A 15,289-nucleotide genomic window follows, 5' to 3' on the forward strand; every position below is an offset into this window, starting at 1 on the left:
CTGGTAAATTAAAAAGTATAAGAAGCAAGTATCCGTGTCTTTATATATAAATAAAAGTGTTGGATATCAAATACATGGAGGCTGTTTGGCAGCTTCAATGCAAAACATAGAATAATTTTGTTTTAGAGTTTTTGTACAAAGCAGTTTTTTGTCTCTCTTGAAAAATTTGTAAAAGTAAACTTGTTACATTCTGCAGTAAGCAGTTTATATATTATGAAATGCACAATACATAATGCAAATCACTCATGTAAAGTATCCTAGTTTTTAGCCCCTTACACATGGTGACTTGAGGGCAGGACACTGTGCAATGCTGCTTCGGGGAAAATTAGAATCAAGTTGGTATGGAGGTAAAAGAAGACAAACTGAAACAACTATTGTAAAGGCTGAAAGAAATACACTGAACTAATTGTTGGACTCTCAAGTTAAAATTTATGACTACTAAAATATTAATTCAAATTCTGCAATGACGCAATTTTAACAGTGGAATATTTGAATCTCCAAAGTGTATGCCTGGGAGCACCACTCAATATGTTGAAGACGCTATTCCAGCAACATTGAGGGAACAGTATGCAACCCAAATGAAGACTCTGCTGCATGCTGGGAAAAAATGATGCTAGTTGTCTGGGCACACTTGGATCATTCCAGTGGCTGACAGGGAAAGTTGAGAAGACCAACCTCGTGCACTGAGTTTCAATGAAGCTCACAATTTGCAGCATTGCCCCAAAACTGATCATGGCCCCTGGTTCTGTGTCAAGAGGACAGAGACTTTGATGGTTCTACGATAAGTTAGGGTGTTACTTCATGGACATGCACCACATAATTGAGAACTGTAGCCCCCCCCCCCCCCCCCCAAAAAAAAAAAGCCCAGGTTTGCACAACACAGCATGCAAGATTTTTTTTTCCCGACTGGGTGACTATCCATTCAGTCCAGACAACAATTGTTATAAGAGATTTAGAAGTATAAGTGTAAGGTCCAAAAGAATGCCGCCACTGACAAAATTATTAAAATCTTTGTAGTTAACTGCTGAAAAATTCGCAACAATGTGCCAGAGTTTGAAGTGCTCTTAAAAGCAGTGTAGCTCATATAATACTACGCACAGAAAGTGCGTTGAAAGCTGAAATTGATGGCAATGAGATTTCTGGGGAAACTTTAACGGTTTATTAAAAGGATGGGCTAATGGGAAATGAAGGTGTTGTACTTGTCACAGTACACAAGAAACTAAAATCCATTGTTATAGAAATTGAAATTGCATGTAAGATTGTTTCGGCAAGTCTCAGTATCAGGGTTGGGCATGAAACAGTAATTAGATCCTTCCGTCACTCCTTCCATCACTCCTTCTGTCACTCATCTGACCCACCTCGTAGCATAATTAAAAACTTAGAGAACTTTCTTCTATGTGTGTTCCATGACCATAATGTAACTTTGGTGGAGACTTGAATCATCTAACAATAAAATGGTAAAATTAGTTTTGTTAGTGATGGGTGTGACAAGACATCCTGTGAAACATTGCTAAATGTCTTCTCTGAAACCTACCTACAACTGACAGTTCCAAATGCCACCCACAATGGGAATATATTAAATCCATTGGCACAAAAACAGCCCTGACCTTTTTGAGGATATCCACATCGAAACTGTATCAGTGACCATGACACAGTTGTGGCAACAATAATTAGAAAAGTATAAACGACAACTAAAACAAGTAGAGAGATATGAGGTGTGATCAAAAATTAATGAAAATTTTTGTTTCCGTAAAGAATCTTTATTTGTTCATCAACATAAAATTTGTCCTCTTCAAATTAATTCCCTTCAAATATAATACCCTTGTGCCAGGGCTTCTTCCAGTCTTAGAAGCACCTTTGGAACTCACTTTCCATTATGGTGTTCAGCCCCTTCAACTCTCTCTCTCTCTCTTTTACAGCATCAATAGTGGCAAAATGACATTATTCCATGGTTCTCCTCAGCCTCAGGAACATCCAGTGAATACGGTAGCTGAAGCAACATAACTGGTTTTTTTTTTTTTTTTTTTTTTTTTTTTTTTTTTTTTTTTTTTTTTTTTAAAAATCACAACCAACCATTGAGGTGTGAGCAGGATCAGTAGTGTGATGCAACTTATATGAGTAATTTTGAAACAAGTCTTAGTCATTTTCTTTGCATTGCTTCACGCAACTGGCATGTAACTTCCAGTACAACACTAAGACAGGAACTCATGGTGCACTATCTCCCTGTAATCAAAGAGAACAGTGAGAAGAACATTCACATGTGATCGAACTATAATTTTATTTAGTCTTGGCTCTTCAGTCGTTATGATGTGCCCATCATTTCATTAATGGTCATAATTATTGTGATATTTACATGGAAATAAAGACACTGCGAGAAATTTGAGAAAGTCTGCAATGAAAAATAGGGATCACTATGATTTTGTGTTTGGTGCATATTACATAACATGTTTTACCAAGCGGGAAAGCGCCGGCAGACAGGCACAATGAACAAAACACACAAACACACACACAGAATTACTAGCTTTCGCAACCGATGGTTGCTTCTTCAGGAAGGAGAGGGAAAGACGAAAGGATGTGGGTTTTAAGGGAGAGGGTAAGGAGTCATTCCAATCCCAGGAGCGGAAAGACTTCCCTTAGGGGGAAAAAAAAGGACAGGTGTACACTCGCGCGCACACACACACGCACACATATCCATCCGTGTTTCCAGAACTCACTTAGCTCCATCATTAGTAACTCATTATTTCCTTAAATGTGATACAAATTTTCACATAATATACAGCAACCATTTTTTGCACCCTTTCGATGTCCTCCGCCAATCCCACCTGGTAAGGATCCCACACCATGCAGCAAAAGTCTAACAGAGGACAAACGAGTGTAGTGTAAGCTGTCTCTTTAGTGGACTTGTTGCATCTTCTAAGTGTCCTGCCAATGAAACGCAATCTTTGGCTCGCCTTCCCCACAATATTATCTATGTGGTCTTTTCAACTGAAGTTGTTCGTAATTTTAACGCCCAGGTACTTAGTTGAATTGACAGTCTTGAGAATTGTACTATTTATCGAGTAATTGAACTCCAACGGATTTCTTTTGGAACTTATGTGGATCACCTCACACTTTTCGTTAGTTAGCGTCAACTGCCACCTGCCACACCATACAGCAATCTTTTCTAAATCGCTTTGCAACTGATACTGGTCTTCGAATGACCTTACTTGATGATAAATTACAGCATCATCTGAGAACAACCTAAGAGAACTGCTCAGATTGTCACCCAAATCATTTATATAGATCAGGAACAGCAGAGGTCCCAGGACGCTTCCCTGGGGAACACCTGATATAACTTCAGTTTTACTCTATTACTACGAACTGCGACCTTCCTGACAGGAAATCACGAATCCAGTCGCACAACTGAGACGATACCCCATAGGCCCGCAGCTTGATTAGAAGTCGCTTGTGAGGAACGGTGTCAAAAGCTTTCCGGAAATCTAGAAATACGGAATCAACTTGAGATCCCCTGTCGATAGCGGACATTACTTCGTGCGAATAAAGAGCTAGCTGCGTTGCACAATAGCGATGTTTTCTGAAACCATGCTGATTACGTATCAATAGATCGTTTCCTTCGAGGTGATTCATAATGTTTGAATATAGTATATGCTCCAAAACCCTACTGCAAACCGACGTCAATGATATAGGTCTGTAGTTAGATGGATTACTCCTACTACCCTTCTTAAACACCGGTGCGACCTGCGCAATTTTCCAGTCTGTAGGTACAGATCTATCGGTGAGCGAGCAGTTGTATATGAGTGCTAAGTAGGGAGCTATTGTATCACCATAATCTGAAAGGAACCTAATCGGTATACAATCTGGACCTGAAGACTTGCCCGTATCAAGCAATTTGAGTTGCTTTGCAACCCCTAAGGTACCTACTTCTAAGAAACTCATGCTAGCAGATGTTCGTGTTTCAAATTCTGAAATATTCAATTCGTCTTCCCTGGTGAAGGAATTTCGGAAAACTGCGTTCAATAACTCCGCTTTAGCAGCACAGTCGTCGGTAACAGTACCATCGGCACTGCGCAGCGAAGGTATTGACTGCGTCTTGCCACTTGTGTACTTTACATACGACCAGAATTTCTTCGGATTTTCTACCAAATTTCGAGATAATGTTTCGTTCTGAAACCTATTAAAGGCATCTCGCATTGAAGTCCGTGCCAAATTTCGCGCGTCTGTAAATTTTAGCCAATCTTCGGGATTTCGCGTTCTTCTGAACTTTGCATGCTTTTTCCGTTGCCTCTGCAACAGCGTTCGGACCTGTTCTGTGTACCACGGGGGATCCGTTCCATCTCTTACCAATTTATGAGGTATGAATCTCTCAATTGCTGTTGCTACTATATCTTTGAATTTGAGCCACATCTCATCTACATTTGCATAGTCAGTTCGGAAGGAATGGAGATTGTCTTTTAGGAAGGCTTCTAGTGACACTTCATCCGCTTTTTTAAATACAATTATTTTGCGTTTATTTCTGATGGATTTGGAAGAAACGGTATTGAACCTAGCTACAACGACCTTGTGATCACTAATCCCTGTATCAGTCATGATGCTCTCTATCAGCTCTGGATTGTTTGTGGCTAAGAGGTCAAGTGTGTTTTCGCAACCATTTACAATTCGCGTGGGTTTGTGGACTAACTGCTCGAAATAATTTTCAGAGAAAGCATTTAGGACAATCTCGGAAGATGTTTTCTGCCTACCACCGGTTTTGAACAAGTATTTTTGCCAACATATAGAGGGAAGGTTGAAGTCTCCACCAACTATAACCGTATTAGTGGGGTATTTATTTGTTACGAGACTCAAACTTTCTCTGAACTGTTCCCAACTGTACCACTGGAGTCTGGGGGTCGGTAGAAGGAGCCAATTATTAACTTAGTTCAGCTGTTAAGTATAACCTCCACCCATACCAATTCGCACGGAGTATCTACTTCGACTTCACTACAAGATAAACCACTACTGACAGCCTGATGAAGCGAGCAGGGACTAGATAGTGGCAGGACAAGGCTGCCAGACACAGCATCAGGAGGCTGTGGGACGGGGGAGGGGGGAGTGCAAAAGGGGAGGAGCAGAGAAGGGGCAAAGACTGGCTGGTGCACTGGCAGAGAGTGGTGCACAACGAGGGTGAGGGGATGCGAACTGGGAGGAGGTAATAGGTCAAAGGGGGCAGAAACTTGGGTGGAGGATGTGGGAACAGTAGGTTACCGTAAGTTGAGGGTGGGATGATTTCGGGAGCAGATAATGTGCTGTTCGATTAACTCCAGTGTGCGCAGTTCAGAAAGGCTGGTGGTGGATGGGAAGGTCTAGATGGCCCACATTGTGAAGCAGTCAGAGAAATCAAGTAGCTCTTTGTTGTGCCACAGAGTGGCGTATTTTGCTCTTGGCCACAGTTTGGCAGTGGACACTCATCCTGGTGGACGGCTAGTTGGTAGTCATCGCAATATAGAAAGCTGACATATGACACGGCTGCTTTCACAGGTGGCCTGCCCTCTGATGGGGTAGGACAGACCTCTGACAGGAGTGGAATAGGAAGGGCTAGGTGGATGGATCGCGCACAATTGCAATCTGGATGAAGGTAGCATGAGGAGTGTTTGGTGGTGTAAATCTGTGTGTGTTTTTCCTCTCTGAAGAAGGCTTTGGTCAAAAGCTGAATGTTCTGGAATCTTTTCATTGTAATTGTCTGAAACTCAACGTGTCATCTTTACGCTGAGTACCAATCAATCCTTTTCTAACATTAAGAATCAAATGACGAAAATATTGGTGTACCAATTTTTGAAGAGATGAGAAATGCTCTGGAGAAACAGAAGAACAATACATCACCTGGAACAGATAATACTGCAACAGAACTGTACAAGCAAGGTGCCAATCAGTCGGACAAATTCTCATAAAACTGGTCATTTTGGTATGGGATGAGGAGAAAATGCTCCAGCAGTGAAGAGAAAGAATTATATGCCCTGTATGCAAGACAGGAGATATATTGGTATGTGATAAGTGTCGAGGAATTAGGCTGCTAAATTTGTAATGTAAAGTATTCTCCGGCATACTGTTTGACTGTCACCTCCGAGTTGTTCAGAGAGACTGGCTCATACCAACTAGGATTTCTCCCAGGGGAATGAAAAACAGATCATATCTATACCAGGTTAATTTTAGAAAAGGCAATTGAATTTGAGATAGCCATGCATAACCTTTTCATGAACTACAAATCAGCATTGGTAGCATAAACAGAGAGCAACTGTATCATGCCTTGATTGACCTAGGAACTTTTGGAAAATAATAATACAAGATTGTGCAAGGCAAGGAGATATATCATTTAATGGCACAAGATATGTAAATTGCTTTGCAAGAGAATGATCTTTTATAAGTCAGTGCAGGTAACAGCTTATGTCAATGGTACATATATAGTCACAAGAACAGGGAAAGCAATGGAGGAGACATTAATCGTAGTTTAGCAGGCCTGCAGGAATATGGTACTGAATATCAACCAAAAGAAAACAAAATATATGGCCCCTGGGAAAGCATACAGGGAGTCATGCGACCCTTAGTAGCATTGGGAAATTATACTTTCAAGAGAGTTAAGCAGTTTAAATACCCGGGATCAACTATCACCCTCTCATTGACACCTCTTCTGAAATGAAACAGATCAATAGCAGTCAGCACAGACCCTATTTTGCAACAAAAAACTATTTTCATCAAGGCTCTTAACTCATATCATCAACTTAATGATTTATAGAACACTTATAAGACTAATGCTTACATATGCTATTGAAATTTGTTCATTAGCATCAAAAGATACTGGAATGCTAGATGCCTCTTGGAAAAGTTGTTCATTAGCATCAAAAGATGCTGGAATGCTGGACGCCTTTAAGAGAAAGGAACTTCAAAGAATCACTGGCCTAACATGGGGGAAAAAAGTGGAGGAGGTAATATAATCATGAGGTGTACATTACATATAAAGGTTCGCCTACTAGGAGAATAGTGAAATTAGCTGGATTGAGATAGGTGAGGAACAAGGCACAGATGAGTGATACAGAAGGAATTAAGAACACATCAGATGGAAATCCAGAGGGTCAAAGAGGACAGGTCAGCCAAGAACCAGCATGGAGTCATGGAGGAGCTGCAAAAATGGGCTATAGGGGATGGAAAGCTTGAGCATTGGTTGGTGGGTTGGTTGGATGATTAAAAGGGATCAAACTACAAGGTCTTAGCCCCTTTTCCCTCGAACAGACAGTTCTACATGACTGTGCATCAGAGATGGCCTAATGTGCAATGGCCAGAGGAGGAAAACCCCAAGGTCTACCGAAGGCTTTATACGGGACAAAAAAGAAGAAAGGAAGAGACATATAAAGGAAGACAGGTGAGGAGACCCATCTAGGGAGCAGCTGGAAACCCCCCCTCCCCCCAAAAAGCAGAGTACAATGAGGGGCATACATCCCCCAACCCCCATCACTCGCCAGAGGTATCACTCTCAGAAATTGTCTAGGAAAGACTACCAACATGAACAGTGCAAGAGAAGCAGAGAGAGACAAAACATGAACAAGTCTAACAGGCCACACGAGAGGGGAGAAGAAGAGCAAAAGAGTAGGTGGGGAGAAGAAGAGCAAAAGAGTAGGTGGGGAGAAGAAGAGCAAAAGAGTAGGTAGGGTGAAGACCAGGCTGAACCACCAAGCCCAGGCAGCCGCAACCCGGTCTGAGCAGAGGAGGCAACAGAGTGTTCTGACAATCTCTCAATGGATTCATAAGGTTAAGTGGCCTTCCCTTAAAAAGAGTGGTAGAAGCCCCCTTCACGGAAAAAACGTAAAAGTCTGCCACTGAGGCATTGTCTCCTAACACCAGTGGTAGTGTGTCAGCCAAATTAAGAGCCCACCGCAGGGCGGCTAGCTTGGGACAGTATAGCAAATAGTGGACCACTGTCAAATGGTAACTTCAACAGGTCCATGTGACAGAGGAGATGGCCATAAGTCAGCCAAGTATGGCCGATGCAGAGCCTGCAAAGGGCGGTAGAGTCTTTGTGAGAGGTCTGCATGGAAGACCTCCACGGATTCGTAGACACCTTCATCAACCGTAGTTTGGTGAAGTTAGAGTAAACCATTCCATATGCTAGAGTCCAAAGACTTGTCAGTGTAATACCAACTGGAGGTCTGTTTCCAGAACACTGATCTCAAGGAGTTGGTTTACTTGCAGCCAGTTTGGCATGTGAACAGTATCATCTTCATCTTTGCCTAGGTGTGGTGTGTCGTCTTCCAGAACCTTGGGTTTGCTCTGCCGCAATTGGTCCGTTTGCTTTTAAATTTCGGAGGGCGCTGCGTTCTAGGGAGAGACCTGCTGACGACGAGAGTATCGAGTGCTGCCACCAGAGTGAGATGGGGAGTTTAGTTTCCAGTTGTGTGGCAACACAATGTTGCGGGAAAGGTGGTATAACTTCCTGTGAACACACGTGATTGCTATTATCATTTGTACTTGGGACGGCGGCAGTCGTTCTGGACGGGCTGTGTGATAAGGAAGCTCAGCGTGGCAACTGTTGACGCGGCGTATCCGCGTTGCTATGGCAGAACTGGGGCGATTGACATAACTCGAGTTGGTGCTGGTTGCAACCTGTCGCCGAATCCTTGTCTGCCTTCTGGACTAACGGTGAGAATTTCTTGACTTGACGTGTCTCACTCAATTTCTGCCCGTGTCGTCGGGTGTGTTTTACTCTAAGGTCGTGTGCCATGGTGTTTCGCAATTTTAGTAAGCTCAGGTGTACCCGATTCAATGATCTGCTGTTATATTGTCAAGTGTAACTATCACTAGAAAAGTGTGTTAACTCTCTGTGCCTTAATAACTGAAACTAAAATATCTGTGGTTGAAATTTTATTCTGACCCAAGTGCAATAATGCACTTGTATTTTACAATTTGTTGAGTGGTATTATTATTTAGTACTGACCGTCACATTTACTAAGTCGAAGATTTACGAAGGCCAGTGGGCGTCATTAACAGTTCCTGCCTAGATAGGCATTATATTTTGAACCATGTGTTTCAAAGTTTAGTAATTTTTATTTTACCTGTTATAGAGAGTTGCTATCATGCCCTATGTGGACGACATGCCACGTTGGTGAAGTTTCTAGTTGTTCTACTAGTCTGTGCCATATTAAAGCAGGCAGTCCTAGCACAGCTGATTGTAAATTTTTCCTAGTGGTGAGGAGCACAGGCTGGTTTTAAGTGCTAAGTCACTAACTTCAACCATTCTCAAATATTTATTACTACTTATGTTCAGGCCCTTCAGGCCGAGTGGCGACGTCACAACCCCTTTCTGTTTATTAATTTTATCTTGTTAGCTTGTTTCAAAAAAACCTTTAGTATATGAATTCGTCTTTTGGTCTTTACTGCTCCTTTGGACGAAGTAAATTAACTGTTGGTTTTGCATTCTTGTAGCATTATCAAAACAGCATTTGTGGTTACATTTGATTGGCCCTTCTGGCTGAATGATTAAAGTCATTCCTTTCAGTAACTTATTGTGTTGGTCAATAATTAATCAAAAGTGTTGGGTCCTTCAGACCGTAATTATCTCCTTACATTGAATCTTCAGGTTGTCATTCTGACATTACAGTTGTGAATGTTCAGCGGCCCTTCAGGCCTGGAGTTTAAAAGAAAGTGTAACCTCATTTGGTTCTACGCTTTCACTCCCTGCAGCCTTTGAGCTCTGCTTACCTTACGTTTTGGTTAAGTTTTCCCATACCACAATGTATCAGCATGGTTATCAGCAATTTCATTACCCAGGATCCCAGTTTGGCACAGGGCCCAGATGAAGGTCACTGAACGTCTACATGGTTCAAGTGCATGCAGGGAAACCTGGATAGCAATGACCAATGGATGGCTAGGGTAACACGGGTCAAGAGCCTGTAAACCACTCAAGGTTCCACTACAGATAAGAAAGGACCCACTGGTGCAGGAATGGATATGCTCAAGAGCACAAGAGATCGCCGCCAACCCTGCAGTGAAAACACTACAGCCATCCGACGAGAACCAACGTTCTGTATATCCTGCATGAGTATAAGCAAAAGCCCATGTGACCAGCAAAATTGAACCACCAGCGTAGACTACTTTTGAACCTTGAGATGCGCTAAAGCTAGAAAAAAATTGGTGACTGAGGGCTTCAGGAGGAACAGAATCTTTTGGACCTTCCGATAGGTCAATACAAAGCTGCAGCTGAGGGATGCACCACAGAGGTGTACGTGAGTGTCTCCCAAGGACAGGTGGAAGAGGAAACAATCGCAGTTCAGAGAGGAGGGACGGGATGTGGAATGCAATCGTAATCCCTGATCTGGGCCACCTTAGTGGGAGATGGATTTCTGTATCTCGAAAGAGGAGACACTAGTTTGGATGCTCAGAGAAGCTGTGAATTAGCATAACTAACAAGCTGTTGTTGGCGCATGATCTGCACTGGAGGAACCCCAATCTCCAAGAGGAAACTGTTCATAGGACTAGTTCGATAGGCTCCTGTCATAATTCAATCTATCCTTTTGATAATACTTGATAATGGATATCTTTTAATTTATGGAAATACTTAGAAACATCATTCTAATCTTGATTAAAATTAAGAATACCTGAGGGAACTTAGGACCATTTACTTAACAACCGACGAAACTGAAGCAAAGGAAGAAGTATGAACAAAGGCAAGTTTCAAGCCATACTTGCACATCTGCCTCTTTGGTATTCTAAAAATTGCCTTATGTCACGAAAATGGGAAAAACAGAAAATGAGAATATAAGTAAAATGTGCAGGTACTAGTAAAAGGATCCATCATTCCGCACCTAGGGTAGATGAGACAACAGAAGTGTGAAACTGGTCACAAAGAAAAATAAGCTAAATGCTGAGTCATATTCCAGTAAACTAATAATAAGCATCCAGGATTTAAAATATCAAAGTAGAGAGATAAACTCAAAGGAAACAGTAGCTGGAAGGCTATAATGTGTACAATTTCCAAATAAAGTCTGAGATATGGTTTGCTAGTCTAGATCTCAGTGCCCATCAAGGTGGTTTATAAAATATGATCCCATGTTGAGTCCCATACCCTCACTTTAGGAAAGAAATATGTCATTCCCACAGGCCAAAAACATGATCCCATGTTGAGTCCCATACCCTCACTTTAGGAAAGAAATATGTCATTCCCACAGGCCAAAAACAATGTCATCACCTCATAGATAATACTATGGCATGTGACTTAATAGTTGTAAGTAATATCTTGCTGAAAAATAAGTAAGAGACATGAATCAACAAAATAACAGCAAGCAAGTGTTATAAAAGTTTGAACCACGCCTTTTTTGTAACAGTATAAGGCAGCATCCTCAATAGCAATATTCACAAGTAGTCCTCTTCACATTACCAATTGCAATATTCCCCAACCACTAGCAACATGTTGTACTATATCCACAGATCAAAAGCAAATAGCCACTAACACACAGACACACACACTCAAAAATACACAACACACACAGTGCCATGACTAAATCCCAGATCTAGTCACAAAGAATCACACAAACACAGCCTGTGAAGAAAGCAAAAGCAAAAGTGACATCACTGACACTAAGGAAATGGTACAACCATATTCTTATTAACATTGACAAATAGAACGATTTATTACATCATACAAACTTCACAGATAACTAACTAACTCTCAGGCACTTCTACAACCAACCACATTCAATATCAAAAATGGTATTCTACTTATGCACTCCACACAACACTGAACTCAATTCATAAAGTTCTGGCAAAAGTGGTGGACTAGGTTGTGTAAATTGTTTGTTCGTTCATTATATAGTTACCTACCTCTCTAGTGGCCACTCCTCAAAATTTTTGTTTACTTTCAGCAGAGGGCACTCAATTCTCACTTTACCTTTTAATTCGTCAGGCCAGTTGATTTTACGCAGCCCGTCACAAGTTCCTGTCTTGTGTCAATCTCTTCATCTGAAGAGTTAATACCTGCACCCGATTGCTTCAATTATTCATTAAATTAAATGTATTACAATCTCTTCCACTACACCAGATGTATTCAATTATCTATAGGAATTCTATGGGAGAACCTTCTCATTTCTTATCAGAGCATTTAATTTTTACCGTTCTTCTTTAACATCACGTATCAAATGTTGTGATTCTCTTCTTTCCCAGTTTTCCCACAGCCCATGATTCACTCCCATGCAATGTCATACTATTCTCAGAAATTTGTGTCTCAAATGAAGGCCTAGGAGACTACTTTTAGTGAGGAATGCTCTCCTTGCCTCTGCTAGTTTTGTTCTTACATCCTCCTTATGGATGGTGGTAGGGCTACAATTGAAGCATTAAGTTGCCGACAGGCAAATAAATAAATCATTACTAAGCCTTCAGACAATGTCCTACTTCACAGATAAATAACAAAACAGACACATACAAAAGGAAGGCTGCACTATCTACTGGCTGGAGAATCACATTTAGCCAGAAAAATGTAGTCATGCATAAGCGCTCTCTCTCTCTCTCTCTCTCTCTCTCTCTCTCTCTTTTCCCCCTTTTAGCTTGAAGGACATTGTCCAAATGCTTAGCAATAATTTCAATTCTGTTTATGTACCTGTCAACAACTCAACACATGAACTATACAGTGAATGGTTATTTTTAATTATTCCATTATCTACATTCCATCCAGAACTTTCCATTATCATATTACAGATACATTTTTGTGATTAATTTATAATGATTTAATTTCACTATTTTCTTCATGAACAGATATTGTAACTGGTAAACTCGTGGGCATGCCAAGTATGATGTAAATATGAGAATTAATTACAGATTCATATAATGTGAACCAACAATACATATTAGAAATTGAAGGGAAGAAATATGACAGAGATATGACAATATAAGGCAAAGAAATTTATTTCTGCGGAATCTGAGGAAGAAGAAAGAAAGGGGGGCGGGGGAAGGGGACCACAAATTTTCTGCCACCCTTTCATATTTCTTGTTATCACATTCCAAATACCAGAATTTCAACAACTATATGTCAATTAGTTTTCTTTCTTTGTATCAATCAGTATAAAATAAAAAACTGGCCAGTAACAAAGAGGCAACAAACGAAGTTAAAATATGCAACCATATACCAGAGACAATTGTAGAGCATCATACTGAAGAGCGGGTGATCCAGTGTTCTAGCTGCAAAGCTCAGAAGATTGGAACAATCTAGGAAAATCAATTATAAAGGGGTACCATGCATGAAAAAGAATTAGAAAACTTAGTACAGTGAGATAAAAACCTTACTTCACACAAAAAAATCCATTTCAACTTACAAAATTTAGTTTATTCATTTCGGAACTGCATTTTCAGAGTTTTATAACTCAACAGGAATCTTCTAGCGAACATTCTTCCTGAACTAACAGCCTAGCTAATGAAGTAACTAGTGGTGTCGAATGTTGGTAGCACCTATTACAATACAAAACACCATTTACAACATACATTTTTTTCTATTGATTTCATTGCCACTTGTACCTCCGTTCAGAGTTATACAAGAATTATTGTTAATTTAGGATCAGCACCACCTCGTAGGCATTGACTGATGTATTACTGATTCACATTCGCTGTGTTATTGAAGAATATAACAACAATGTTAATGGCATAGAGGCAAGGATGTATAATACCTCTAGGAAAAAAAGTTCCTAGTTGCATACCGTACTCTATTAACAATAGATAAGGCAGGTGGTTCAATGACATACCACACTTAAGCAGGAGTGCGTGATGTGATTTATGACACAAAATATGAGAATGAATGAATATGATTGCAGCTATTATAACCTGACAGACAAACAAACACATTTGAGATTAAAATAGCAGTTACCCGAGTCTTGCTTACTCGGTATCAGTGAAATGAAATACACCATCAACTGATTCAGCAATGTTACCAATATCCATTTTCATATGTGTGTGTGTGTGTGTGTGTGTGTGTGTGTGTGTGTGTGTGTACAGCACAACTTTAAAGATGAGTCACAGAACACACCCACAAAAAGAGAAGAAAGACATATTTTGTGATGGTTGATGGAAGTGTCCCACAGCTGGTAAGTACTCAAAAAACATCACAGCTAAACCACCAAAGGGCTGCTATGTATTTCTCCATTACAGCCAGATTCAGTCTTCAGATCATCATCCAGTATCTTAATGTAATTTAAAAGAGCTTGCATGGCAACATTAAATCTGTGGTGTCAATTAATATTGTCGTGTAAGCTGTTGTAAAGTACTAAGTTATCTTATGTTCTGAAGTCTGAAATTGGTTGTAAGGAAGAAATATTTTTAGCAGCTCCTGGTGGATGAACCATGACATTTTTAATACAAAAATGGTGGTTAAAGTGAAGTAATTAACCACTTGAACATCAGCCAAGTTCATCTCTCAAAACTACTCAGTCACTGTCTGTTACATTCCTTTCCCTTGTTTCAGTCTATACCGGTAGTTTCCTGACACTCCCTCCCTTTGAAACAACCAACATCCTCTGGTTATTTCAACGTATTCAGACTGAATTGCCTTAATTTCCTGTCTTTCTATAATTTCTTCAGGTTTAATCTGTAGGTCATAGTCCATACATTGTTGTCAGACTCCACATCTGCCCCTGGAATGTTTTACAGTTTAAAATCAGGTTGCAGAATCTCTGTCTTACCACTATATAACCTATCTGAATCCCTCTGCCTCCAGGTCTCTTCCATCTACGCAACCTTCTGTCATGATTCGCACACCAAAAATACTAAATTGTGATGTGGGCAAAATTCTATGGGCAGCTGCTCCATACATTTCTTTCCCCCAGTCCAAGCTGTTCTATTATTTTTCTTCTCTTTCATTTCCTACTATTGAATTCCAGCCACCTGTAACAGTTAATTGAATAATTCATTTTATCTCATTATGTATTTTGTCAATCTTTTTAATAGAGTCATACAGCTCTGTTGGCTGGAAAACCACCAATGGATTTACACCTACCTGATTGGAAAGCCTTTCACTCCCAGTGCACAGTGGCACCTCTCTTCAGGAAGTGAGAGTGCCGTGCCTAAGAAAATCTGTCCTTTGTAGGTTAAAGTTGTACTGTTTGTGATTATATATATATATAAGAGAGAGAGAGAGAGAGAGAGAGAGAGAGAGAGAGAGAGAGAGAGAGAGGCAGGGGGAGGAGGAGTGGGGAGGAGACAGAGGAGGGAGGGAAATATCTATAGCTAGTATATAGATGCTCCTATCAAACAGCAACAAGGCGAGTTCTAAACTTTACATCCCCATCCA

The 15,289-nt window shown here is 40.6% G+C and overlaps 1 protein-coding gene across 7 annotated transcripts in view; it reads right to left on the reverse strand.

The window, feature by feature from the left end:
- Positions 1-15,289, reverse strand: part of LOC126266742 (mesoderm induction early response protein 1) — a 169,232-nt gene that overhangs the window by 117,884 nt on the left and 36,059 nt on the right. The gene's annotated exons all lie outside the window — the stretch shown is intronic.

The sequence above is a fragment of the Schistocerca gregaria genome, chromosome 4 (genome assembly GCF_023897955.1).
Source record: "Schistocerca gregaria isolate iqSchGreg1 chromosome 4, iqSchGreg1.2, whole genome shotgun sequence".
NCBI classification, from domain to species: Eukaryota; Metazoa; Arthropoda; class Insecta; order Orthoptera; family Acrididae; genus Schistocerca; species Schistocerca gregaria.